At 38.6% G+C, this 27,805-nt stretch overlaps 1 long non-coding RNA gene across 5 annotated transcripts in view; it reads right to left on the bottom strand.

Annotated features, from left to right (window-relative positions):
- Nucleotides 1–27,805, bottom strand: part of LOC141768069 (uncharacterized) — a 57,047-nt gene that overhangs the window by 21,070 nt on the left and 8,172 nt on the right. Inside the window, exons 4-5 of one of the 5 annotated variants that reach the window (XR_012593983.1) lie at nucleotides 27,445–27,498; nucleotides 27,020–27,302 (exon numbers count right to left, since the gene is read on the bottom strand). The exons of the other annotated variants lie outside the window; for them this stretch is intronic. This is a non-coding gene — a long non-coding RNA (uncharacterized LOC141768069). Of the gene's footprint in view, nucleotides 1–27,019; nucleotides 27,303–27,444; nucleotides 27,499–27,805 lie in introns of those variants that run through there. 5 annotated transcript variants of the gene reach the window in all.

Raw genomic sequence — 27,805 nt, forward strand, 5'->3', positions numbered from 1 at the left:
TGACTTTATTTCATGTTTTTTTTCGACATACTATACTATGAATTTCTTTTCATGATTTTTTTCGACATACTATACTATCACTTTTTCATGAAAAATTTTGACATACTATGACTTTTTTTTCATTACATTTTTTCATAATACTATAATATGACTTTTATTCCATGAAATTTTTCGACACACTATACTGTGACTTTTTTTCATGATTTTTTACTACATACTCTGACTTTTTTACATGAAATTTTTCGACATAGTATACTATGACTTTATTTCATGATTTTTTTCGACATGCTATACTATCACTTTTTCATGAAAAGTTTTGACATACTATGACTTTTTTCATTAAATTTTTTCGTAATACTATATGACTTTTATTCCATGAAATTTTTCGACACACTATACTGTGACTTTTTTTCATGAGTTTTTACTACATATTATACTCTGACTTTTTTTCATGAAGCTTTTCGACAATCATACTATGACTTTTTTTCATGATTTTGTTCGCCATACTATACTATGACGTTTTTTTCATAATTTTTTTTTTTTTACATATAACAGTTTTTTTATCATGTTTTTTTTCAACATACTATACTATGACTTTTTTCATAATTTTTTTCGACATACTATACTATGACTTTTTTTCATGAAATTTTTCAACATACTTTAATATGACTTTTACATGAAATTCTTTGACATACTTTACTATGACTTTTTTTTCATGACATTTTTTGACATACTATACTATGACATATTCTTGACATTTTTCGACATATTATACTATTACTTTTTTTGCAAGAAATTTTTCAACATAAACATTTTTCAACATACTATAATATGACCTTTTTTCATTTGCAGGACAGGTCATTGTATTTACACTGCTAAATCTAACCTAAATTACATTAGTTTGTTTATTTTATTGTCTGAAAAGCGGACACTGACAGCTCCCACCAGGGTCCACATATAAAAAAACTGGTACAATAATGGTCCTGATCCAGGACTGTCATTCTGCTTATCATGTTTGGACATGTTGTATGTCCTGTTGTCCCAGATGGTCTAATGGTCAGTACTCCTGGTTTATACCCAGATCGTCTGTATTGAATTCCTAGTGTGGGAACAGTTTTTTTTACAAATCTCCACCTTTAATTTATACACTGATTAAAGTCAAATTTACATCTTAATTGAAAACTTCAAGTCATTTAACATTGGTGTTGAAAAAGAATTAAGATATTATATTTTCTGTATATTCCAAACAACTTCCTTCCATTGCATATCTCATGCATGCTTGTTCCCACCCGTGTATCTTCCAATGGAGCTGACCTTTGAGCGTGTTGCAGCCTAATAACTCAGAGTTTATGATGTTGGATCATCGTGGCTGAAAGTATGTGTATAGGCTTGTTAAATAACAATCGGAAGCGTGCAGCTTTATCGCAGAAACACCTGATACTACAATGAAACTGCAGTTTTGAATGGTTTTCATTGAGACTGTCAGATGTGTTGATTTTAGGCTATAGTATGTCACAGAAAATGTCATAAAAAAGTCATAGTACAGTATGTCACAAAAAATGTCAAAAAAGTCATACCGTCATAAAAGTCATAGTATGTTATAAATTTCAATGAAGTATTAAAAATTCATACTATAGTATGCTATAAAATTGTGATTAAAAAGTCATAGTATAGTATGTCACAAAACATGTCATAAAAAACTCATATTATAGTATGTTACAAAAAATGTCAAAAAAATCATACTATGTCATAAAAAAGTCATAGTATAGTATGTTAAAAAAATTCATGAAGTCATAAAAAGCCATACTATAGTATGCTGTAAAAATGTCATTAAAAAAGTCAACATATGATATGTCACGAAAAATGTCAGTAAAAAAAATCAGTGTGGTATGTTATTGAAAAATGTCATAAAAGTCATTGTATAGTATGTCACGAAAAATGTCGTTAAAAAAGTCAGTGATATGTTATTGAAAAATGTCATTAAAAAAGTCAGTGTGGTATGTTATTGAAAAATTTCATAAAAAGTCATAGTATAGTATGTCACAAAACATGTCATTAAAAAATCATAGTATAGTAAGTCAGAAAAAATTCAACAAAAAAGTCATAGTATAGTATGTTATAAAAATTGTATTTAAAAAGTCAAAATAATATGTTATAAAAATGTCATTAAAAAAGTCAGTGTAGTATGTTATTATAAAATGTCATTAACAAGTCATAGTATATTATGTTATAAAAAAAGTATTAGCATGATTTTTTTGGCCATCACATACAGTAACTATGATTTCAGACAAATTTATTCCAGTTGCTTTTCTGTCCTTCTGATAGGGATGTTTGAATCCACCAGCTGTAAATGCATTTAAAAAAAAATTATATTATAGTGTTTATATTTGTGAAACTCCTATCTCCTCATGGATTATGTACTCTATGGTATCCTCTGAGAGAGGTCACTTTTATGAGTCCTGATTTATAGACTTTGCAGGTACTGAACTCTGTGCCTTTATGGTGATACTGCTGCTCTTGTAACCCGTGGTCTGCTACTCTGACAGAGTGTTTTGAACACTGTGACCTCAGGAAGCGCACAAGGCAGCACGTAACAGTTAAAGGTGTTCAAGACAGACAGCTGGTTGTATTTGTGGTTTTGTCTGAGCAAGTGGTATTGCATTTTCAAGTGCTAGTCGTACCATGGAAATGTTTTGCACAGCTCGAGTCTTGCAAAAGAGTAAATGGAAACTATCAATTTATTCACTTGACTTGTTTCTGACTTTTATATGGTGACTGGAAGAGGTTGGAGAACGGGATTTTTGAGTTAATTTTACGCCCATTTTTATGAGTTTATTCAAACAAGGTGGGTGGCAGACACGAGGAGGCCTGGCTACAGTACTGTATCTGGTGCTTTTAGGGACTCTTGGCAATGTTGGTTGGTTGCTCGGTCCAGACTCAAATATCTCAACAAGTATTAGCTGAATTTATATGAATTTTCGTACATACATTCATGGTCCCGAGAGGGCGAATCCTACCGACTTTGGCGATCCTCTAATTTTCTCAAGTGCTACCATGAGGTCAAAGTTCTCACTTTCACTTTTCACAATTTCCCTTATTATTAGTGGAATATCTCAACATCTACTTGGTGGATTGGCGTAACATTTTGTGCAGAAATTTATGGTTCCCAGATGATGTGTCATAACTGACTTTGGTGATCTCCATAGCATCAGCAGCTGGTTGACAATTTTGGTTCTGAGAGAAATGTAAGCTGGTGGAGTGATCTTGTGGACATTCATGTTCCTTGCAGGATTAACTGTAAAAAATCTAGTGATCCTTTAAATTCAATCTATGGCCAAGCACCAATTTGTCAAATACTTCGGTTCATGACTAAATAGCTGCAAAACTAATGACATTCCCATCATCCTAGAACCCTGTAGTTCTGTGTTTTGTGCTAATCAGCAAACACATGTTAGCATGTGAACACACTAAAGTAAAACTGTGAACCCAGTAAATATTATACCTGCTTAGTGTCTGTATGTTAGCACCATAGAGAGCCTAATTACGGACTACACTAGCATGGCTGTAGACTCTGAGTGTTGTTAGTAGAAACTGGTGTGCAGCCACTAACCATCACAGGCAGCATGGAGGCAGCTAGATGAGCCCAGTCTTGTAAGGCTAAAGACATTTACATACCGTGTGCTTGACAAACAAACAACATAAAAATGCAAAATACTCGCTTGCGAATATGTCTAGGGCTTTTATTGTGAAAGGTAAGAATGGAAAAGAGTGGATCTGGTATGCGCTGCCTTTGTCAAGGTTGAGAGGAGAAATACAGTTTGGCATCTCGTTTCGGACCACGGAGTCTCCGTGCTGCTTCATAAATATAGGTGCAACTAAGCCCGTTCTTGGTTCAAAAGCTCAGAAAACTCACTGTTCACCGCGTAATATTCACAGTCTGTGTAAAAGTATTCATGACAAAAACAACAGTTTGAAAAAAATATATTGAGGTGCGAAATGATCGCATGAAAGAAATGACCCTGGTGTATCACCGCCTTTAGACTCAAGAGAGAGAATGAGGAATGTCAAAACTCTGGAAAGTTTCCAGTACGTCAACAGTGTAACGCATTATCTCTTCAACTGTCTTTCAAACTTCATTAAAAGCGTGTAGGTGAAACCGTGGAAGTGCAGTACAACGCAGGGATGTCTCTTGAACACAAAAAGGCTCCCTGCAGATACTGTTAGTGCGATCAGAGTGTGACCTTCATTAGTGGTTCAGGGTAAATCCCTGTAGGTTTGAGTAATAACTCTATTGTGGTTTCAGGTTAAGTTTCGACTGACAGGTTTCTCTACAGGTAGAAAAAAGAAAGATGATTATATTCTGTAGTTGCACCTAGAACCTAAGAAAGCACGGTGACCATTGGAGGGACCGTACATCTCTGCTTTGATATGTGTATTATGGATGCTTGCTGTTGATTGTGGTTGAATGTGGCCTGTTTATTGAGATTTGTATTAAATTTTATACTTACTAATTTTACATTATCGCAGAATGACTCAGTGCTGCAATGATATTCTTTGTGAGATTAGGAAATAATTGCCAGTGTGGCTGTGCTTTAATTTCCTGATCATGTGCTTCCCTTTAATTGCCCAACAAATGGCCTATGAATCATGCCAGATGAGGTAAAGTGTCATAAAATAATTCCTGTGCACAGCATGTAAAAATCATGCCTACCTTTTAGTTACAATAGTTACTAAATATTCAAGAGGCTCTAATTGAATTTTATATATATATCTATATATATAGATATCTATATAGATATCTCTATATAGATATCTATATATATATAGATATCTATATAGATATCTATATATATATCTATCTATCTATATAGATATATAGATAGATATCTATATATCTATCTATATATCTATATAGATAGATATATATATATATATAGATATCTATCTATATAGATATCTATATATATATAGATATATATATCTATATATATATATATAGACAGATAAACATTATGCCTGCAGGTCAGTTGTGGATTAGTTTGTATTGTCTTCAGATGTGATATATTCAAAATAGTTGTTTTTTTTCCTGACAGAACCAACTGTGTTAATCGTGGGTGTATATTTACTGTACAGAAAATTACACTGATGCCTTTCTCCCAAGCGAGTTCTTTTGTTTCCCAAGCATTGTTCTAAATTTAAAATGTCCTTCTCTCAATATTAAGGTACATGTTAACATTAATCAAGTATCTGTGTGGTTAGACAGAGGTCTGGATTAAGTATCTACCCTTCGGGCTACAGAAGCAAGTTTCATGATAAAAATTCTGCATAATGCCACACCTCTGGGATTCAATGGACAGTAGGCATAAATAAAACTGTCTGTCATTGTCTGCCTTGTTTTTAATTACTCTCTGCCGTTAGTTAAGAACATTAAGAACAGCTTGTCCAAGTTTTGTGAAACACTAGTGACACACATGGCAAGCCCTGCGTTATTTCCAATAACGCAAGCTGCAATTATGAAACATTAATTGAGGAGAACTTCTTAAAAGAGATCTAGATTTTATTGTTGAAACTTTTAGTTCCTTAACTTATTTTAGGTTTCAATTAATGTCCAACAAAGTGTTACCCAGCTCATAAATTCACAGTAGGAATCTGCTTTCTCTTGAGGCCGATATTTTACAACTTCCATGTAAATATATAGACTGTGAAACTAGCTACAGACCAAATTCTCACTCTGAAGACAATGAAACTGAACACACACACATATGAGATAAGAAATGCACAAGACTGGACTGTGCAAAGAGACGTATAAGTAGTTTTTATCTGGTCTGAATGTGTCGTCAGACCTGCGAGCAGATGGGACCGAAGCCAATACGGATATAGAACAACAACGATGATGCAAGGGCTGTTTGCCTGCTCAATACTGTAAGCGTGGGAGGGACAATAACAGTGATGCAACAGTTGGCAGTTTCGTGGAGGAATTTCCTGCTAGACGGTCACGGTAAACCGGTAGACTGAAACGCACACAGAGAGAGAGAGGTTGCTTGAAATGGCACTTTCATGTCTCTTTGTACAGCCGCGTTTCAGTCAAGATCTGTGGTTTGCCGCCCTTGCACTTGAGTGAGTGCAACAAGTTGCACAATTAAAGCTTGGCAGGTGAAAGCACCGTGTGCACTCGCCAAGTCTTATTATAAAGCTATTTTGCAGCCTCTTTCCTGCCAGGTTGATAATACTGCATATAACACACTTTCCCTTCATGTAGGAAGAATGAAAAACCTGCACACACCAGAGATGACAATGCAGTGGCTTCAGGTGTTCATTCATGCTTGATAATCGAACTGCTTTAACAGAAACAAAAATAGTTCTTGGAGGAAATACAGGAGCAGAAATAGATCTGTGCCTGTCTGTGCATGCACAGCAGATGGGAAAATACAGAGTCATCATTTGAGGTGTGAGAATTCTCATGAATGGTGAAAAGCGAGGGCGTAGAGTAATCCTGTACATGCCAGGACACTGACTTACTGACAAAGACAGATTTATTGCAAGTTTTACTTTTTTACTTTACTTTGAAACACGCACTCACTACACAACCACAGGTATGACTACATCTTATATTCAAGTTAAAAAACATGTTCAATTCTGGCAGAGACTCAGCTCACTGGATTCAGTTTAATTATTAAGCCAGTTGTGTTGCGTAGGTGTGGAGGGATTCCCTCTGCTCTTTCTGTTTGCTTTTTATTACACAGGGGAGGGAGTTCAGATCTTGGGATTCCCACTTTCTCTCTTGGTGTGTGGGAAGATGGACTATAAAATAAGGAGCAGAGTCAATCCAGAACAAGTATCACAGTCTGCAATATGGAGAGACAAGCAGAGCAGAAGGAAGCACTGGTGGAGGTCAGGATGGAAAAGGACTGTTTGGAAGCTGTTCACCGACCCAGAGGTTCACCTGAAGACCGCCGGGGCTGCTTCAAGTGTGTGGTTGCTTTGGCAACAGTGATGGGATTGGTCATTGTGGCTCTGGTGGTGGTCTATATCCACCATTTTTTCATGTTCACAACGCCATCGTGCAACCAGGTGAGAAACACCTCATAGCATTGATTGAAAGTTCTTTAACAAAATATTATCACTCATGTATTGTCGCTATGTATGCATGCATATCAGTCTATAATCAATCTCTCTGTCTACAGGATTCCCATCCACTGAATGATGCAGCAAAATTCAACTTAACCTGTAAACTAAAAAGTAAGCATCACTTATATTTCAATTGCTTCCAACATTCCTATTTACATGTATCAGTGTGCTGATGGAAAATATTAATTTTTTCCTCCATAGAGAGTGATGAAAAGGGAAGGTATGACATCTTAACTGTGAATAAAACGGGAACCTACTTAATCTACGTAGCGGTGAAGAACGTCACCAGCGAAGAGGTTACTCTCATGATGCAAACGCGGAAGATTAAAAGACCCATCCCAATGAAGACCAGCGAGGGAGAGATCTTCTTTTTAGATAAGGTCAAACTGATCAGTGGCAGCAGAATAAGCATTTACTTTGAGTCTACCTACCCAGACAGCTGCCAGTTCCTTGTCTATAAACTCTGACCAGGCTGAAATCAGCCTGTGTGCATTTACGCAACACAAACTGCTGTCAGGGCTTCATGTTTATATGTGATATGCTACTGTATGTCAAAATGTGTTGCTCTACATGTTGTGCAATTTCTTATAATTTAACTTATTGTGTATGAGTGCCAATGGAAATGCCCATGTTCATGATTGATACTCTAAATTAAAGTAGAAAGTCCCATAAGGTGGAGCTACCTGTTTAATTAGAAATATTTTGACAAGAAATTGATCAAGGATGTCTCATAACTTCAATAGCAACTCATAATGTACTGTACTTTCTTTCCACCCAAGTGTTAATTACACTTTCACAGGCAAAAAAAGAGTTTCTTGTTAGTCATTTCCATCTCTCTGATTGAATACTTTTACCTGTGAGGATGACCAACCAGGCGAGAACTGCATGTTTCATTTCCAACTCACTGTCATATTAAAAGTTGTATTATTTACAGAGGTGGAAGGCTTTAACACTGTAAGACTCCTGAAGACCTCTGTCCACTTTGCTTTGGGTGAATGATGAAATTCTTGAGTGCAGATTAAAGCTTGCTCTGTTTTTAATTTGCTTATGTTGTGAGTTCACTGGCAGGTGGATGAAGCATACTGCAGTGATCTCTCATTTGAATATTGGGATGTCATATTGGCAAATCAACAGATTCTACTACCCTCTGAAACTAATTTGTGATTTTTGCCATGCACTAAATAAAGTTGACTATTAAGCTTGTAACTTTGTGATGTGGTTTCTGTCAAATTTTGTATTGTTTTAGTGGGAGTTTAAAGGATAGGTTCACATATTTTTCGCAAGTATTTTAATTTATTGAAAGGATAGCCCCTTGAGATTTAGCATCTAATTTTTCAAAGGGGGTTCTATAGACACAAATACATAATTATGAAACACATACAAACACAATACACTGCAAATACACAGATACAGGTAGCTCGCTCACAACTCTTCCACCGACACACCCAGCCCTCAGGTGTTCAACAGGAAAGGATTGGCTACGATGACCCAGATAATAAATCAATTGCGTCAGCATAAGTAGCAACTCGAGCAGCTTTTCTTCCGCTTATTTGTATCACAAAAACAAAGTGTATCTTATTATAATGCCCCATATGTAGATCGAAAGAGCTACTGGTTGCTGTAATTGTTCCTCCTGTCCATACTAGCTGCAAAATGATCCCCTCCTAAATCAATTCAACAAAATCCACAGTCCTCCTTATTCTATGTAAACCTGCATTATAAAGTTAATCTTAAACTGATTTGAGGCATCAGCCAGTCAGAGTTTGACAAATCAAGTGGGTATCTTTGAAAGTTACAGTCATAATATAGCATGTTATTTTAAAAAGTCATAGTATTGTATGTTATAAAAAATGTCATTAAAAAAGTCATAGTATAGTAGGTTATAAAGAATGTCATATACCATTGCACCATGGTGCGTCTGCCCTGCCACCATGGTCATAAAATGTCATAAATAAGTAATTAAAAAGTCATGGTATAGTAGGTCACAAAATTGTCATCGAAAAAGTCATTGTATAATTTGTTATAAAAAATGTTATTAAAAAGTCATAATATGTTATGAAAAAGTCACAGTATAGTATGTTATCAAAATCGGTGCAAATTGGTGTTTCTATTATTTTGTCCAGCCCATAAACTTAGTTCATAACCAAAAGAACTCCAAATAAAATGGTAAAGGTTGGATGAGCTCTGGCTGATTCCCAGAATAACCAACTATTCAGGAGACAGGGGACCCTCAAAGTTGACCCGTATTGGACTCCCACTCAACATAAAGACACATATCTTCTCCACAAATAAAACATACTGTTATGTTTTATGGTTCTTTGATTATTGGAAAGCTTGCAAGGTTATGTTAACAAGATTTGCCGCAATTCATTACTCTTGGTCCAATATAAAAAAATATGCAAATTGGGTGATTTTTTTGTCTTTTCATCTTAATTAGCAAAAGAAAAGCGTACAGATTGATTTTTTTCATTTTAACCAGCCGCAACAGTGTGTGGTAATAATAAGATATTTAAATTGCAATAATAATAATAAGCTGAAAAGCTGACCTGCTCTCAGATATCAAGCAGTACCTGTTTCAGCATAACAGACCTTACACGCCCACACTGTTTTGGCCAGAAGTAAATCTCTTTTGTTCAAAGAGGAAGTGAAAGTTACCATGAGGATGCAACGTTTGTAGTAACGCCTCCAGTTCTCCTGTCCCAAGCATTCCACCCATAGTAGTATTGCCTCATCAAACGAAAACCAAACACAGATCACAATGTTTTTGATACGCCCAAAGGACTTTTAAAAAGTCCGTTGAGCGCTATATTTTTCTACTCAAGGTTGAGACTGAGAAAGAAAACTGGCCCTGAGGCGGGGAAAATTACTAATACAATAAACAAGAAAGGTTGCATCAACAGTTACTTCACATAAAGGTTATGAGGTAATGAATCAAGGAAGTAAAACAGGCACATGCAAACCAGAAAAAAATGAAATCATTATTTTTAAAAGGGACCGTTTGTAACTTCTTACACGTATAAATCAATCCGGGTCGGTGTCCCATGCGCTCTCGCGTGTGGCTAAGCTGCTCAGACAAGACTCCAACACAAACTAAACGGACGCACCAAAACCGCAAAGTTATATCTAGTGAAGCCTGTCTCGCTAAACAGTGTTGGCCGCGGTCGGAGGACATGGGTGAGACCGTAGCTTTGGCCTCCAGGGCCGGAATCTCTGCTGTATTCTGCTCCTCTGCTCCTCTGCCTGCCTTCATTCATTCACTCACACACCGCGCTCGTTCTCGCTCTCTCGCTCCACCTCTACCATTCTACACGTGCATGCGCGCACACTACACACTGCAGGAGAGTTAGTAGCTCTGAGAATATCTAGTAAATGTACAGTGGAAATAAAAAAATTGGATATGTATTTTCAATTTTTTTAATAGTTTTCCAAGCTAACTACCATACTCCATTTGCTTCTTCTTCAATTGAAAAAGAAGTAGGAGGAACGTAAGAAGAAAGATGACTGTTCAGATATTCTGAAATAATGACATTAATGATGGCTCTGTTCCATGCAATTATGTTAACATGAGGAAGATGCACGCAAACGTCTCACTTAATTCTCATGCGAACGGACCTTAGTGTCAAGCAAGCTGATTGGTTGTCCATAATTGGGCTTGAAACAGAAGGAAAAACAGGTATAACAGAAACTGCCATGCAAACGCAGCATTAATCCATTGGTAATGTTATTAGCTGCACCCTTCTTTTACAAGTGCTATGACATAGGTCTATATGAAGAGTGGATGTTTAATTTATCCATCATTCTTCCCTTGTTTTTATATTCATCCATTTATTGTATTGAAATGTAAAATCATTACACAGCAGAACTAGTAAAAACATCCTCCGTTACATGACACACCGAATAAGTTGAAACTATAAATAGAAACATTATCTCCCTGACGTAAACAGACTTCTATTGAATTGTGAAGTGGTAAATGCCCCGCCCAATCCACCCACATACACATTACAATCCACCCACACACACACATTGTGGTAGTTTACATATCTTGAATAGATGATACTATTCAGGCTGCGGGGACATGAAAAGAGAGTGGGAGAGAGAAACTAGCTAGAATACACTAGAAAAAAACAAGCTCAGTGTTGACAACTCTTTTCTAATCAAAATAGCTAGCAGCACTAGTTCCTAAATGTAACATGAAAGTCTACAAGCCGCTTCAAGCCTTCCTCCAAAGCCACTACCCCCACTATTATCCTTAGGAACTAGGGATGGACCAGTTAAGGTAAAAAATCCGAACCGTTCGGTTCGCTAGTCACGGTTCGGGACGTGTATGAATTGTTCGGTTCATTTGAAATAAGTTATGAGGCCGATTGTGTATTTTTTTCATGTAGAGTTAGAAATCAAGGCCTATTGAATGAGGCTGGGACACGGGCGGACATGGGTCTTGGGGTATAGGGTTTAACACATGTGCACTGTAACTGAAGCTGCGGTCATGCGTTGCTATTGCTTCAATTTTGGCGAGTGCAGACCAGATTTTATTGCGCATGTGTTGATGAAGCGTGACCCAGCCCTCTACACGGATGAAGTGGCGAGTGCGGCTGTCAGTCAGTTAAGGAAATGGCGAGTGGACACGATAAAGTACAGTTAGAGGATCCACCGGCATCGTTTCGCTCTGCTGTATGGGAGTATTACGGATTTAGTGTTAACTATGAAAATGACGGGAAAAAAAGGTGGATAAAATGGCGACTGTGTAAGCACTGTGCAACAAGTGTGGTTTATGCTAGCGGCAATACTCCGGGTAGGAAAAACCAACTCCTCCCGCAGCATTTAAACAGCCTCTACATGCAGATTCAGACAGGGTAAAAAACATGACTTAAGCATCAGGGAGGTTTATAGTGAAAGATATGCAGCCTTATGCGGTCGCGGAGGACGCTGGAAGACAGCATATGATTAACGTAACATTACTTGAGCCGCGCTATACACAGAAATCCAACCGTATTCCTCCAAATACTGCACTTTTTGAGTGGAAAAACTAATCTTTCAATTAGGAGCTGATAATCAGGGAATTGAGACATATGTTATACTGTTCTTTTTTTATTAGTATAGTTCTGGTTGAGCTTATGCTTCAATTTATGTTGATGGCTTTTAGCCTATAATTACATCATATTTATACGAAAATAACAAAGCTGCATTTTTTGTTTGCACTAATTACTGTAGAAGACCTATTCTTTCAGTTAAGATTTGACAATGAAGAAGTGTTTAGGTTCCTTATGTAAGCCACACTTTTGTTAAGGCAAATATTTGTTAACTTATTTTTGCCAAATAAATGAAAAGCATGTTGAAATAAGAACACGTACCATACCGAACTGAACCGAAATCCGTGACCCCAAAACCGTGATATGAACCAAACCGTGATATGAACCGAACCGTGAATTTTGTGAACCGTTCCACCCCTATTAGGAACATAAACATTTCATTACTGGATGTGTAGTGTTTACCATGTTGGATTTAACATGTGAGAGTGCAGATCGTATCCACGCAGACCCTCCGCCGTTTTCTACTTTTTCGTTTCGGCTCGCGGCGGCTGTTTTTTCCCACCACTAACAGATCTTTTTTTTTTTTTGTCAGAGCATTTGTTTTATTGATTGCTGTCAGGATGTAATGACAATTTCAACTATTATAATAAAAAATGTCTCTTAAAATCCTGCCAACCCTGCCTTTAATAATACTGATCATTTCTTAAATGAGTATGTCATGGTTATTTGGAAGTGATGCAGCCACTCATGTTTTGTAATTACAGACTTTCAAAAGGTCAAACTGCACAGCTAAATTCTTGGGACACGACGACTCAAGCAATTTCTAGCAATAAACAAAAAGCCCCAGTAAACAGTAAAGACAACATTAAGTAAGTATATATATATATATATATATATATATATATATAAGAATTAATGTAGAAAATGTAAAACGCCTCTCATAAAAGCACTGATTATAAAAGTAAAAAAACATCCAAAGATATGTTTGAGTACTAATAATGCAGGAAACTAATTGCACATCATCAATAGCACAGTTTAATAACAGTAATTACATGTGGTATGTTGATTTACCGCGTGCGTATGACTTTGGTGAGTCCAAACTGACCTTTTAAAACAATACAGTTGCACCATAACACAAACAAACTAACCGACTGAGGCAGCGGTAGACCAGCAACTCCCGTGTTCTGCAAGGTAAAATTACTGTTTTTGTAAAAGGAGTCTGGTGGCTTGGAAGAGAACATAGATGGATATAATAGCTCCAGTTCCCCGTCGGAAAGGGACGTCTAACAGCAAGGTAAGACTGTGAAAATATTCTAAATACAGCGTATACTTAAACTGAGAGAGAGTGTATGAGTACTAATATTGCAGAAAACTAATTGCACGTCATCAATAGCACAGTTTAATAACAGTAATTACATGCGGTATGTTGATGTACTGCGTGCGTATGACTCTAGTGAATCCAAACTAACCTTTTAAAAAACAATACAGTTGCACCATAACACAAACAAACTAACTGACCTAGGCAGCGGTAGACCAGCAACTCCTGTGTTCTGCAAGGTAAAATTACTGTTTTTGTAAAAGGAGTCTGGTGGCTTGGAAGAGAACATAGATGGATATAATAGCTCCAGTTCCCCGTCGGAAAGGGACGTCTAACAGCAAGGTAAGACTGTGAAAATATTCTAAATACAGCGTATACTTAAACTGAGAGAGAGTGTATGAGTACTAATATTGCAGAAAACTAATTGCACATCATCAATAGCACAGTTTAATAACAGTAATTACATGTGGTATGTTGATTTACCGCGTGCGTATGACTCTGGTGAATCCAAACTGACCTTTTAAAACAATACAGTTGCACGTAACACAAACAAACTAACTGACCTAGGCAGCGGTAGACCAGCAACTCCCATGTTCTGCGAGGTAAAATTACTCTTTTTGTAAAAGGAGTCTGGTGGCTTTGAAGAGAGCATAGATGGATATAATAGCTCCAGTTCCCTGTCAGAAAGGGACGTCTAACAGCAAGGTAAGACTGTGAAAATATTCTAAATACAGCGTACACTTAAACTGAGAGAGTGTTTTTTTAGGTAAACCTTTTAGAGGTGGCTAAAATAGGTTAAGCTGCTGCCCCCGTCCACAGCAGTACATTGCTTTGCTCCCGTGCTGAGAGCCTTGTCTGTTTCTCCAACTGGGGGTATGCCGACCGCCATCTACTGTAGGTAATGCACTGACTATGGATAAGTACCTCATACAACCCCACTTCAAAAAATCCGAACTATCCCTTTAAAGAGCCTGATGGCCAAGAGATAGAAACTCTCACTACAACACCTTCGTCAGATGGCAGCAGGATGAACGGTGTGTGTGCTGTGTGGCAAGAGACATTGGGCTCTATTTAAACAATCTAGAGTGCATGGTCTAAGGTGCATGGAACAAGTGCATTTAGGGTGTGTCCTACTCCATGATTGCTAGGTAAACGGTGCACAATCTGGGCGCAAAGTAAGGCGTAAGGGGCAAAGCGTTTGTATTTAGTCTCTGAAAACTGTAGGCTATTACGCACACACAGAGGGATGATGAGGAGAAGGTTAGGGTACACAACGTGGGCGCTGGGCATGAAAATGACTACTGCGTCCGTCAGTCTGAAACTAGCAATGGCAAATGTGCTGCGCTGTGTGCCGAGTGTAAGATAGGGCCCATGGACTATCAAGTGTGTGGCAAGTGTCCTGACTGGCTGGGAGCTCCCTGCCATACTCTGCAGAGGTTTGCAGTAACTTGTGCGTACAGCAGCTGCTAAGTCTCAGTGGTGGAAGTGTGAGTTCAGTTTGAGAGGAATGCCAGGCCTATGCCAAACTTTTTATGTCTTTGAAGAGGCATTGAAACACTACTCTGGAGAGGTTGTCAGAGCAGCCGTTCTACATCGCACTGGAGCTATCGTATCTTAAGTTCAAGTTCAACTTTGCTTTGTTAGAAATTGCAAATAAGTAATAGTCTATAATAAAAAAAAGTGTGGACAAAACCGATATGCTCACAACACAAAGTCAGAAGTCATTTATCTCTTCACCTTAAACAGTACATTACCAAAACCTGATACCTCAGTATACAAGTTCAGACTCAGGGTGTAGGCTTTTTTTTCCGTCTCCGGCAGTTTGTTTAATTACAACATCAGAGGTGTTCAAAAATTGTCATATGGAATATCACACCGCCTCGCCACATCAACCCTGTCTCCCACCTCTGTTCGCTGATATTTGTGGTAAAGTTAAAAGTGTGGTCATGTTTAGTAGGTGAAGGCCTGTCATCAGACTCAAAACACCGGCCTTATCAGATTGTGAACTTTCAAAACTTCCCAGGAAGGACAAATTGCAATGATTCAGACTTGAAACGTTCACTTACGGTTTCCAGTATTTTTCCATCAGATGTCCTTTAGCTCACTTTCGCTTTAGATAATTTCATTGCAATGTGTTTGTACTTTATTATTTTCAGTTTTATTTGTGTATGCCGCTGCTCCGTAAAGCAGAGATGTTCCACAAATGTATTTGATTTGGTCAAGCAAAGCTTTGACCCCAAAGTGTGTGGTTCCGCTCTCACAAACACAAAAGCTTAACCTCAATCCAGAACTTTTTCCTACCTAAACTTCACCATATTTTTGCTATAAAAGGTTGCAGATTGTTTTGGAAAAGGCTTTAGGCTCGTTTTGACACGGGCAAATTATCTATTTTGCTGTATAGGTGTGAGGATGTTTTATCAAGACTTTCATTTCCTGAGAATCCAAACTTCAAGAACGCTAGACCGAAATACGACAGAACCGACAAATATGTGAACTCCAGATTATCTGTCTTGAGTTCCGTCTCAAATACCACACTACTACAGTCATTAGCTTTGGAGGAAATTTCCTTTATGGATGAGGCCAGATGTGAGCTGCCTGCGGAGGTGCACTACATACCAGTAAGACAACTTCAAAAGGAAGTGTTTAGTTTTTGCATGCCTTGCATTCAGATTCGTTTTGTGGACGGTTTACAGTATCCGTCTTGTTGCCATTTCAGGTTATGAAAATATGTAACTTTCCTTCCCGACATATCCTTCTAAATCTTCTTGTTTTCTAATTGGTAGCATGGGTTGGTTTCACTCCCTTCCTATTTTTTTTGAGGATATTATTTAGCCAAAGTCATATTATTCTAGTTTGGTATGGTACTTGTGAATTAAAACATACGTGTTCTGCATCATATGGGTAATTGTATTCACCAATATCCTACATTTTATAACCGAGTTGAAGTTATTTTAATTATTTCAAATACATAAGTTATCCATCTGTCCCAACCAATCGATTCAGTGTCCTATTAAGACATCAAAATGTTAATTATGATAATTGTGCCAATTGCTCAACATATGCAAGGTAGCATCCGGCAGTTTCTAAATGCCGGGGACCCATACTGTACATTTCTAACATAAAACTTTAAGCTACTCAATATTTGCGGGTTCACAATAGGGCTCTATAGGCTGGCAAATAGGCACTCAGCATGACTTTCAACAACGTATTTTAAGTGCATTCTCCTACAAGTGTCCAGCAAAATGTGACACACGTGTCAATTTCCACTCCAGTGTTTTCAAAATAAGACCACTCAGTTAGGTTTAGGAATATATCGACTTGGTTAGGCTTAGGCAACAAAACTACTTAGTTAGGTGTTGGAAAAAATTGCGGTTTTGAGTTGAAAAAATACTGGAAGTGGCGTAACTTAAGTACGGAAGTTACTTGACAAAAACTACTTAAATTAGGTTTAGGAAAAGATGCCGCTTTGGGTTAAAATAACCCCGGAAGTGTCATAACTTAAGTACGTAAGTTACGTGACAAATAAATCAACTCTGACGTATGGTTTTACATGGGACACTCATGAAACGGACACAAAATCTAATCTATTTGATTTGTGTACTTTGATACGATTTTCCCTTTTATTGTGATGCTCAGCACGACTTTCAACAACGTATTTTTAGTGAGCTTTCATACAAGTGTCCAGCAACATGTGACACACGTGTCAATTTCCGCTCCAGTGTTTTCAAAATAAAACTATTTAGTTAGGAATAGATTGACTTGGTTAGGCTTAGGCAACAAAAACTACTTAGTTAGGTGTAGGAACAGATCCCAGTTTGAGTTGAAATAACACTGGAAGTGGCATAACTTAAGTACGGAAGTTACTTGACAAAAACGACTTAGTTAGGTTTAGGAAAAGATTGTGGTTTGGCTTAAAATAACTCTGGAAGTGTCGTAACTTAAGTAGGAAGTTACGTGACAAATAATTCAACTCTGACTTGTGGTCAAAACACTGGTCTCCCGGGTGAGAGTCCTGTGTTTTTTGACCCACCCATCCACCTGACCTCCTCCCTACGCGGCATTTGCCGCTCTCTATACTTCCCGGTTCACAATTACATGAATTACATACAAATTGATTTTGTGCTGACTATCACAGAAAGAAATGTGAAATTTGTGGCTATGTACACAAACTTCTGAAATAGACTACCTAAGCTCACCTTATATGTGTGAACCAAAGTTGATCGGTGAGTGGATATTAATGATTCATGAGGAAAACACGACAGTTCTTGTGAAAAGTTGTGAGTGGAATCTTTAGCATCTATAGTAGAAAAGAAACTCTTTAGGTTATGATGCTCAAACTTTGCTGCTTTACTCTATAATTAACATTATAATTTATGACCTTATAGACCGGAGTGATTTGATTACACCTCAGATGACATTTAAATTTTGCTGCATTCAAAATTAACAACCACTTCTTGTGAAGAAGATCAAAGCACATTCCGAGACAAGAACATATAAGTAGGAGTAAGGAGTTGATTTTTTTTCTCTTCTTGTGTATTTGGGACAGTCTGTGGTGTGCTACCGTACGTCACAAAATCATTTATTTTTCCACTTATACCACAATCCATCAGGTTGCCCATCTGATCAGCTTTATACGACCCCCACGTCTGTGTGTGTATTTCTCGCCTACAGTCTCTCCACCGTCGTCCATTTCCTCTACTTTTGATCTACCGTGGGAGTGAAGTTGGAACACAGTATAGCTACCAATATCACTGGTCTGTCTTTCCACTGTGACACATAAACATCCCCTGCATGACAGTAGATCTCCCACCACACAGGTCAGCTGACTTCCTGTGTTAACTGCCTGGTGCTTATGGCAGGTGAACAAATTGCCATTAATACGCTGTGTTTCCACACGAATGGCTCAGTCTCATTTCTGAGCCGACAGAACAGGTAATGATGCGTCTTTGTCTGGGTGGCTTCACACGGCCCACATCGGCCCAGCAGATTTGGACGCACAAACGCAGGAGTACAAAATCTGTGCAGGGGCTCTCCCCTTCAGTCAAGTGCTAACAGGCCTTGAAACAGCCAGTTACTCCTGAGTCATGTTTCATAATTCAATTCAAGGGACAAATTTGATTGCCTTTCCTGGCAACATTCATCTGAGCCAGAGGTTCAGCCAGACCTCCTACAAAAACATGCATTTTTTATATCATGTGGTTGCAAAACTAATACAGTTCTAGGGCCTTATTCATGAATCGATGGAAAAAGTCTCGTGGAAAAACAATACATTTACACACTTGTTTACACTAACGTCCTTTTCTTTGATGAGAGGATTTGGCAAGATGTCCAAGGCACAGAGACAAGGACATCCGTGTTATGAAGTGGAACATTTTCATTTGATGAATGGTCCTTTCCTTGGGATCAAATTATCCCTTGCAATATTTCCGAAAGCATTACTTTCACTTGCTGTTTGCCTTCCTTCCGTTGAAGAAATGGCTTAGTCACTGGAAATCCCTGGGCAGAATATCTCTTATGAGAAAGTCTTTATCTGCAGGAATAGCATTGCCTGGTTTGAAGTTCCATTATACCATAGGCACTCAATATGGACTCATTGGAAGAGTCAGGGTATATTTTACTGCATTTGCAACCTGTTCTCACATAACAAACTGGAGGAGCCTTCAAATGGGGTCGTGTTTACGAGCTGGGCCCATATGAACGCCCCCCTAATGTCGTATTCACGACCTCGGAAGTGGAAAGTTTCAGAAATTTCCGATTTCACGACTTGTGAAATGTTTTTTCATGTTGACAGAAATGGAGGAAGTTATGCAAGTTATTTTTTAGGTGCATAATAAGTTAATATATTGTAATTTTAGCCGTATATTGCTTTTTTTCGTAACTTTATAATCTGTCTGAGGAAAATGTTGATATTTCCAAACGGCCTTATCTTTCTCCTCTGTCATTATACCTTTGCATTTACTGCATTATGTTACCCACTTGCTAGCTTGCTAAATTGTTAGCCTCTGTGGCTTCTAGACGGTGTTCTCACGATTTAAACACTTGAACGCCAAGCATGTTGAGTACACGACTTCCCATGTTGTAAACACGAGCTCACGAGTTTCATTTGAAGGCACCAATACATATGTTAACCCAAACCACAATCTTTTTCTAAGACTAACCAATTAGTTTTGTTGCCTAAAGCTAACCAAGTAAACCAAAAAACTAAGTAAACCTACATTGGAACTTTATTTTGAAAAGAGACGGTATACATGTATCAAGCGGAAATTGACACAGCGTCCAAAACTGACGCTAGAGGAGTATCTAGAGCGTCATAGTTTGAGCGTAGGGCCACTGACCAAGTGTCGGTATTTGACAAGTTGGGAGTTGGCATTTGGGACAACATCTGAAAGCATCTTGAAGGTATATGCTACATTCAAGTAATAGGTTTTATTTTGTATGTCCATCTGACTTTGGGTGACAACTTCAAAATTTGCGTAGTTGACCATTCTGCAGTTGGAAAACATCTGGAAGGAGGTCGGCACGCTGGTGGTCTGGTGCATCTGTATTTGGTGCTTTTCAGATGAACTCGACAAAAAGAGCCCCATGGAGAATATAGAGGAAAGTGTCTATTACATTACTCACTGCGACTGTGCTGCAGTTTAAAACCTTGTGGTCTTGGCGAAGCTTCAGTAAAGTCATCAGGACTTAGTCCTCCAGTGATAGGCTTTCCATGTATCCCATCCATTCATCCATAGCAGTAGTGAATGTCTAAATATTTTCTTGCTGGTCGCATATTCTTGTTTATTAATGTAATCAGTAATGCTGCTCGATTATGGCAATTTAATCATAAACATATTGGTTGTATAGATATTAATGTGATGACATGGCAAAAAGTCACTCCAACAAAGCATTGTAAACGAGACGGTGTCCGTGTTGCAATCAAGTCAGGTCGGGTGGGTTGGCTGACATCACTGCACTGAGAACAGTCCGCCCCGGTTGACAGTTGTGCTGGGAACAGGGAGCTCCGGCCACACAACGAGCACTAAGCAGCGGGGTCCGGGCGAGGGGTGCTGTAAAGCGCCACCTTCACCCCAGGCCTTTCCAAGCCGGCCTAGAGCCGGTCGCGGTGACCACTATGGAAGAAATACGCCCGGCAAAAGCCAGCCAGCACCGCGTGGCTGTTCCTGATCCGCAAACTGCTGTAAAGCAAAGGGGTGTGCTGGATTTACAACACAAGACAAAACAGGAGTGTCATTATGAAACAGAATGCGGCAAAATAATTGTTTATCTCGATTATCTTGTTTTCACAATCGTTGGAAGCCAAAATTGTGATTAAAATTAATTTCACAGCCCTAGTAATCAGTGCTATGTACTGCGTCCATGTATTTGACCTGAGGTGACTGTTAAAGGTGTGATAATTCAGCATCTCAAGTCTAGAGGTTGTGGGACATTCACAGTTTTTAAAGATAGGATAGATTTTTGTTTCACAGAACAGAGATTGATATGGACGGGGGGAGTCCCACAGGCTCTGCAGGGGCTTCTTCATATCACCTCCCACCTCTGTGTGCAAAAAAGTTATTTTTCAGTTTCTTTACATGGTAGAGTTTGGCTCGTTACTGATAAGGTCAACACATATTTCAACTTTAAGTCAGCATTTAGTTGATCGAATTACAGTCAGAAGATTCAAACAACAGCATGTGACCTTTGGGAAGGAAGGAGTGTTTCCTGTCAGATTCCATATATGGGTCAGAGAAACTGCTTTCAAAACACTTTTCAAATCATGCTGTAGGGGACAGGGGGTGGCATCACTGATGCAGGTAAGATACCCTTTACATAAGCACATTTGCAGTAGATAGAGCAAAATGTTCCTTTTAGGCATTAAGATGGAAAATATGTTTGTATACTGTAGCAGAAAGACTCCAGGTCACTGAACCATGAGCCTCGATACACTACATCAACATATCAGGTTGTCAGGCTTAAAGCCCCTGACAACTTAGTTTTGAGTTATTCTGTATAATATCAAATATTCAAACAATCAAAGTTAAAAAAGCATCCTTAATTTAACAGTCAAAAACTCTGTTTCAGTAGGACTGTGTAGTTTGTACAGATTTGATTGACAGTTCTGGCAAAACAAGCAGACAACCCTACAACTGTCATCACATTTCTATTCAAATGTTGCTAAACTTGAAAAGAAAGAGCCAAAACACAGAAATCCTTCATTTTAATTAACAGAAACGGTTCTACATTTGGCAGAAAATAGTGTTTTCATGTCGAACCACATAGCTCATATTAAGTAACTGATTGAGAAAATATGTTTTCTGGACATATTAGCAAATGAGCACCCCATTATTCTTTTTTTTTTTTTGCAGATTGCAACCAACTGAAACTTCTCCCGTGTGCCAAGCGAGTAGGAGAACTACGGTGGCCGACGCGAAAACGCGAATGTCCCTCTCTAGAGCCAGTGTTTGGTTTGTCCGTTCTGGGTTACTGTAGAAACACGGCAGACGACTCCGTATGTAGATATAAACGGATGTAAGGTAACAAAAATAAAACAATTCATATTTTCAGCTGATTATTCACTTAAGAAAACACACTCATTATTATTATTAGCCAAGCGAGTAGGAGAACTATGGTGCCCAATGCGAAAATCCCTCTCTAGAGCCAGTGTTTGGTTTGTCCTACCAGAAAATATGCTTCATCGTGATATATATTGTTATCAAGATATGAAATGACCATATTGCATGTTGTGGAATTTTCTGATACACAAGTTAACTCAGTTAATAGGAAGGAAGAGGCCCTGGAGCTGTTGATGTCTTACACAGAAGGTTTATTAAAACTTGATCAAGGAAAATTGTCAGGTCTCCACCATTGATGTGTTCTCCCCGTTAAGGCCTCACAACTCTGCCCATTCTCCCTGGTGCTCAGTGTTTTACCCTTATTATGTTTTGACTTACTCGGTTCCTCTGGCATCTCTGACCCTGGTTGCCCCAGCGATTGGCTCTATGGTCCCTACTACAAACACAGCTGTACAGATAACGGTGACGCCCCTAGACAGGAATCCAACCCAATAATGTCAACAGAGGGACACTCTGAGAGACACTCTGACCTCCCGCAGGTTTACACGGACAAACAGGTAAAACTATGACCACATCGGTCATAAACCCTGTTGTGTCTTGTTGCAAAGCGACACATTTCGCAGAACATTTACATGATAACAAATACAGCGCGTGTAATGAAGGACATGTTCATGTGTTATTGTGTGGCTGGTGGTTTGGTCCCTTGTCTGAGGTGGCGGAATCAGCTAATCAGCACCCTTGTTAGTATTTACCCAAGAACCTCATATCTGCCGGCCGCCCAGTTTCGTTTTTAGTTTTGCGGTGAAAGTGGAGAGAGGACAACCCACAGACGTAACAAAGCTCTTCAATGTGCAGAGTTGCTATCTGTGAGCCGTCCAGGCATGTGTGCGTTCAGAAACAAGCGAGTAGCGTGTTAAATTTGGTGCCTTGAGTTTGTGTTGGCACTGTTCTAGCATAAAGTACGCTGGCCACATACTAACACGCTAACGGTTTCTAACCGTAGGCTAAAATACTTTCACATGTTACATGCTACTCTGTATGGAACTCTGTTATTATCATCGAAGTGCCTACAATGATGATGCCTTCACGCTTATGTTGTGTTATATTTCAGTTACCAGCTAATTAGCAGTTTAACTTTAGGTTATGTCTGGTCAACACTGCTGTTGTGTTTGTATGTTAATGCTGTTTGTTTTGGTTTATTGTAGAACCACACACATATACATCCACCTGCCTGTTGATCATTAAAGGCTACTGAAGATAACATCCTTCCTGCATTCTTATCGATGCACCACAGGGGTCACATTATTTCCAACCATCAACATCTATCACGTCTCCATTACAGCATGTGTGTCGTGGTCTGGTTGTTTATGGTAATTATAGCAAAGTCTCAACATTGTGTGGTTAATAAATAATAAAAAAAACTTATAACTTGACAACACAGGGCTTTTGCAGTGATCTTGCTTTGCAATGAGCTTGACCAAAAAGTGAAAACTGCTTAGTTATTTGTAGAAATGATTGTTTATATAATCTACAATCTGCAGCCTACATTTCTGGTAAACTCATACTTTCCATTTCATTCACACAGGGAGGAGATGGGCACATTTCTTGGACAACACACCCACACTTTTTGGTACTGTGCTCCCAAAACAGCGGGTGTGATGGTTGTGGGGAGAGCCGTGTGGAACAGGTTTCAGCTGCTGGCTGAGTCATTATGAACCCGTCTATGCATCAGAGAGGACAGTGTCAGAGGGACACTGAAGGAGAGAGAGACCTACTTAAAGATCACGCAACTATCTATGGAAGATCAAAAAGTGTTGTGTGTACTGTGCATGAGGCTGGGGTGATGTGAAACTGCCGAGAGGATAATACGATAGGCAGAGAACGAAATTGAGAGAGAGAGAGAAAGGGAGAGGGGAGGAAGAAATGCAGACATAGAGAGAAAGAGAGAATCAGAGACAGCGAGAGATAGATTTCCCAATATAAGGACAGGGGAGTCCCCCAGGCTCAGCTACGGCGGGGCTTATTCATCCCACCTCCACACAGGCCAATAGGCTTTATCTCGTATCATGAGTGGGCTTCTGTCAAAGCTGTTTGTCTACCGCTGGCTCTGTTTAGCGTTGCCTTCCCTATACAGGCTCACAAAGCTACAAGATGGCAATGGGGAATCCCCCACTGCAGCTCTCTGCCAGTATCTATGAACCGCTCCAGCTGCATTAAGCTTCATAGACATGTTATAGGCATTTGTGAGCAATTTATAGAGATTTAATGCATACTGTGTAATTCCAGGAACCCTCCTGATGACTAAAATAATAAATACATGGTGGACCCCCTTAGAGTTGTTATTGGTACACATCGTTAAAGGTACAGTCCCAGCAACACTTGGATGCCGCTCTGTGCCTTTTATTTGGGAGAAAGTTGTGGTCTCAGTTTCAATTAAGGTGCTGAACTCTATGAGTCTATGAGTGTTATCTTGATAATAAATGAAACAGACTTTGAAGGAATCAGATGAGATCACATTAAATAAACAATAGATGTTCAGTGACTCCTGTGTGCAATATTGGTAATTGCACAGAAAAGGATATGAAAACAACGACAACACGATTAATAGGGCTGTCAATCGATTATAAATATTTAATCGCAATTAATCACAAACTAATTTTTTATCTGTTCAAAATGTACCTTAAAGGGAAATTTGTCAAGTATTTAATACTCTTATCAACATGGGAGTGGGCAAATATGCTTGCTTTATGCAAATGTATGTATATATTTATATAACAACACAAAACAATGACACGCATTTAGCATAAATAATATGCTCAAATCCTAACATGACAAACTGCAGCCCAACAGGCAACAACAGCTGTCAGTGTGTCAGTGTGCTGACTTGACTATGACTTGCCCCAAAACTGCATGTGATTATCATAAAGTGGGCATGTCTGTAAAGGGGAGACTCGTGGGTACCCATAGAACCCATTTACATTCACATATCTGGAGGTCAGAGGTCAAGGGACCCCTTTGAAAATGTTCATGCCAGTTTTTACTCGCCATAATTTAGCGTAAGTTTGGAGCATTATTCATAATGCTGTACGGATCCCTCTCTGCTCTGTCACTATACCATTGGAGCTCGACTTACTGGGCTTTGGGTTTCTGAGCAACAGGTGTTCGCCTCTTCTGAACTGTCACAGGTATTACATCTATGTAACTGAAACTCATGATTAAAACTGTGATCGTTTTCCCCTTTCGAACTCCCTTGATCCTTAGTTTTACCCACGCACATACCGACAATGTAAAACATACACAGATGCTCACACTCACACCTATCACATGGCTATATTTTAATTAGAAATTCTTTTGCCAAACTGACATGAAGTACTCACACCTACGTTCACAGGGGATTTCCCAAGCTGATTAAATCTTCATGACTGTGAACACGCACACAGGTTGGTTGGCACTTCCTCACCTGTCCTGTTCACTTTAAGGTAGGGTGCAGTTTTATTGATTTATTTATTGATAATCATCAATAAACAGAATAAAATCAAAGCCACAACTGACCCATAAAACTAATAAATGTTATGTTAAGATTATCTTCATGTAATTTTCATGATATTATTCTGTAGGGCTGATGTTTGTTGACAGTTTTTAAACACAGTTCTTTAAATATGATATAAAAATAATAATAAAACTGAGCATCATTTAATTAAATTTTTTATCAGCATCACATTAGCTTATTTTGAAAATTATCCAACTAATTACAAAATCATTTGTTTGTTTTCCAACGACAGTATGAAACATAGCTCTATCATATTTTTTAGTTTCTCCTTACTGTTGACTTGTAAGTCTTTGTTATGGTGATTTCTTTAATTAAGGAAGAAAAAGGTAAAAATGGTAAAAATCTGGGGGAAAGTTCGATTATAAAATATGATTTTCAGCAAAAAATGTAAAAATACAAAGTTTAATACATCTTTTAACTAATTTTATTTCATTTTTAAAACTATTTTGAAGGGATTCTACGGATCTGCAGCATTGCATTTTCTCTCTGTCTTCACATATACTATAATATGTACTGCAGTGTGTCATTGTCAGTTGTCAAAAAGCAGTATCAGGTAATGCTCAATGCTTGATGGTACTGTAGATGGCACTTGGTGACCATTTCCTTGTTCAGTTTTTGCCTTGTGGCATAGTTTGAGTTAAGCTAAGTTCACACTACAAGACTTTCAAAGTGGTCAGATCACAGTACTGTTCACACTACACAACTTGCTGTCTTCTCAATCGTGAGTCTTTAATCGTCATTAGTCGTCGTGGTTTTCACACTACATGACTGACCGGCAACAGGAGGTCACACACTACAAGATATTTCACCAGGAGGAATCCCCGACGAGGCCTCCAAACTACATTTTGTCACGAAAACGCGCGAGAAATACACGGTAAATGATGTGATATAATACTCGAGACACATTGCTGATGTTGTTTACAAAATAGCCGGTTTCCACACTCTTTGTTTACTAGTTATTCCTCTAGGTGCAACAACAACTGCAAATGCAGCACATCCAGTAAGTTCCTATTGTTACAGGAGGACCCCAGGTCCAGATATTTAGCATCCTAGATATCTGGAATGTGTTTGCGAGGCATCGGCGAGTGTCGGCAAGCTTCTCGACTTGCATCTTTGAACAGTTTACACATGGCGCTCGAGCGCGGATGTGCAAGCGGCAAGCCAACGCTGATTTGCCGCTGATCTGGGGCTTTTGTCGGGGAGCGGAAAATCAGGGCTGAAGTCGTGTAGTGTGAACTACGCATAAGGGCTGACAAAATATCAGATTCTAACTACATGATATATCATCACCAAAAGAATTCCCGATATTATCGCAATATCTGTAGAAAATTTTAAAAACAATGCTATCAGTCAAAATCATCTTTAACTTTGTTATTGTGCGTTTTGTCTTTTTTGTCATATGAATTAAACTCAAAATACAAGTGTAGGGAGGTGGAGAGAGAGTCTGTAACCATAACCTTTATATATAACATGATTTAAGAGGCGCTGGATTATTCACACAATATTATCATATGTGTATTATTAACATGACATCAACAACATTTTGGCTGGACCGCAGAGGGCCAGCCCTACAAATGCAAAACTCTGTCACTGAGTGAGTGACTGAATGATGAAGTTACATGTTTGTTCTGCCAAGTGTTGGGGTTTCCTCGTTGGCCGTTTCTCTATCACAATGGTGTGGAACCGGCTCACGAAACTTGTGCCAAGCTGTCAGACTTGTTCTAAAACTAAACGAGATTCAGCAGTGGCATCACCCATTTCCCGCTTAAAATGTTTCCAGAAGTAGATTTTGATTGATTGTTTAGACGGAATAACAGAGAGTTTACGAGCAGGCCTCCATGTTGTTTCCTGTTTGAAACTCACCGCTTGAACGGCCAGTTGAGTGGAGCAGGGCGTCCCCTAGTGTCCTCGCCGGGCCTGGTGGACATGTACCGCTGGATTTAACTTTATAGACATGACCACTGACTATTAGTGTAACAATTTAGCCACAAATTCACAGACTGAGCGTCACGGTCCAGACATGTACTCGGTTTTACAGTCTTGTTAAAACCGGTATATCGCGACACACCTAGTTTGGTTCCATCATAAAGAGTATAATAAGTAATAAGTATAATAAGAGACTTCAGACAGCTCTACAATGAACTAAACTAAATCGTGAATAATACATTATTTTGGATACAGCCAGTGTCTGTTTAAACACCCACACTTGTGATGTGGAGCACCA

This window comes from Sebastes fasciatus, chromosome 5 (genome assembly GCF_043250625.1).
Source record: "Sebastes fasciatus isolate fSebFas1 chromosome 5, fSebFas1.pri, whole genome shotgun sequence".
Taxonomy (NCBI): Eukaryota; Metazoa; Chordata; class Actinopteri; order Perciformes; family Sebastidae; genus Sebastes; species Sebastes fasciatus.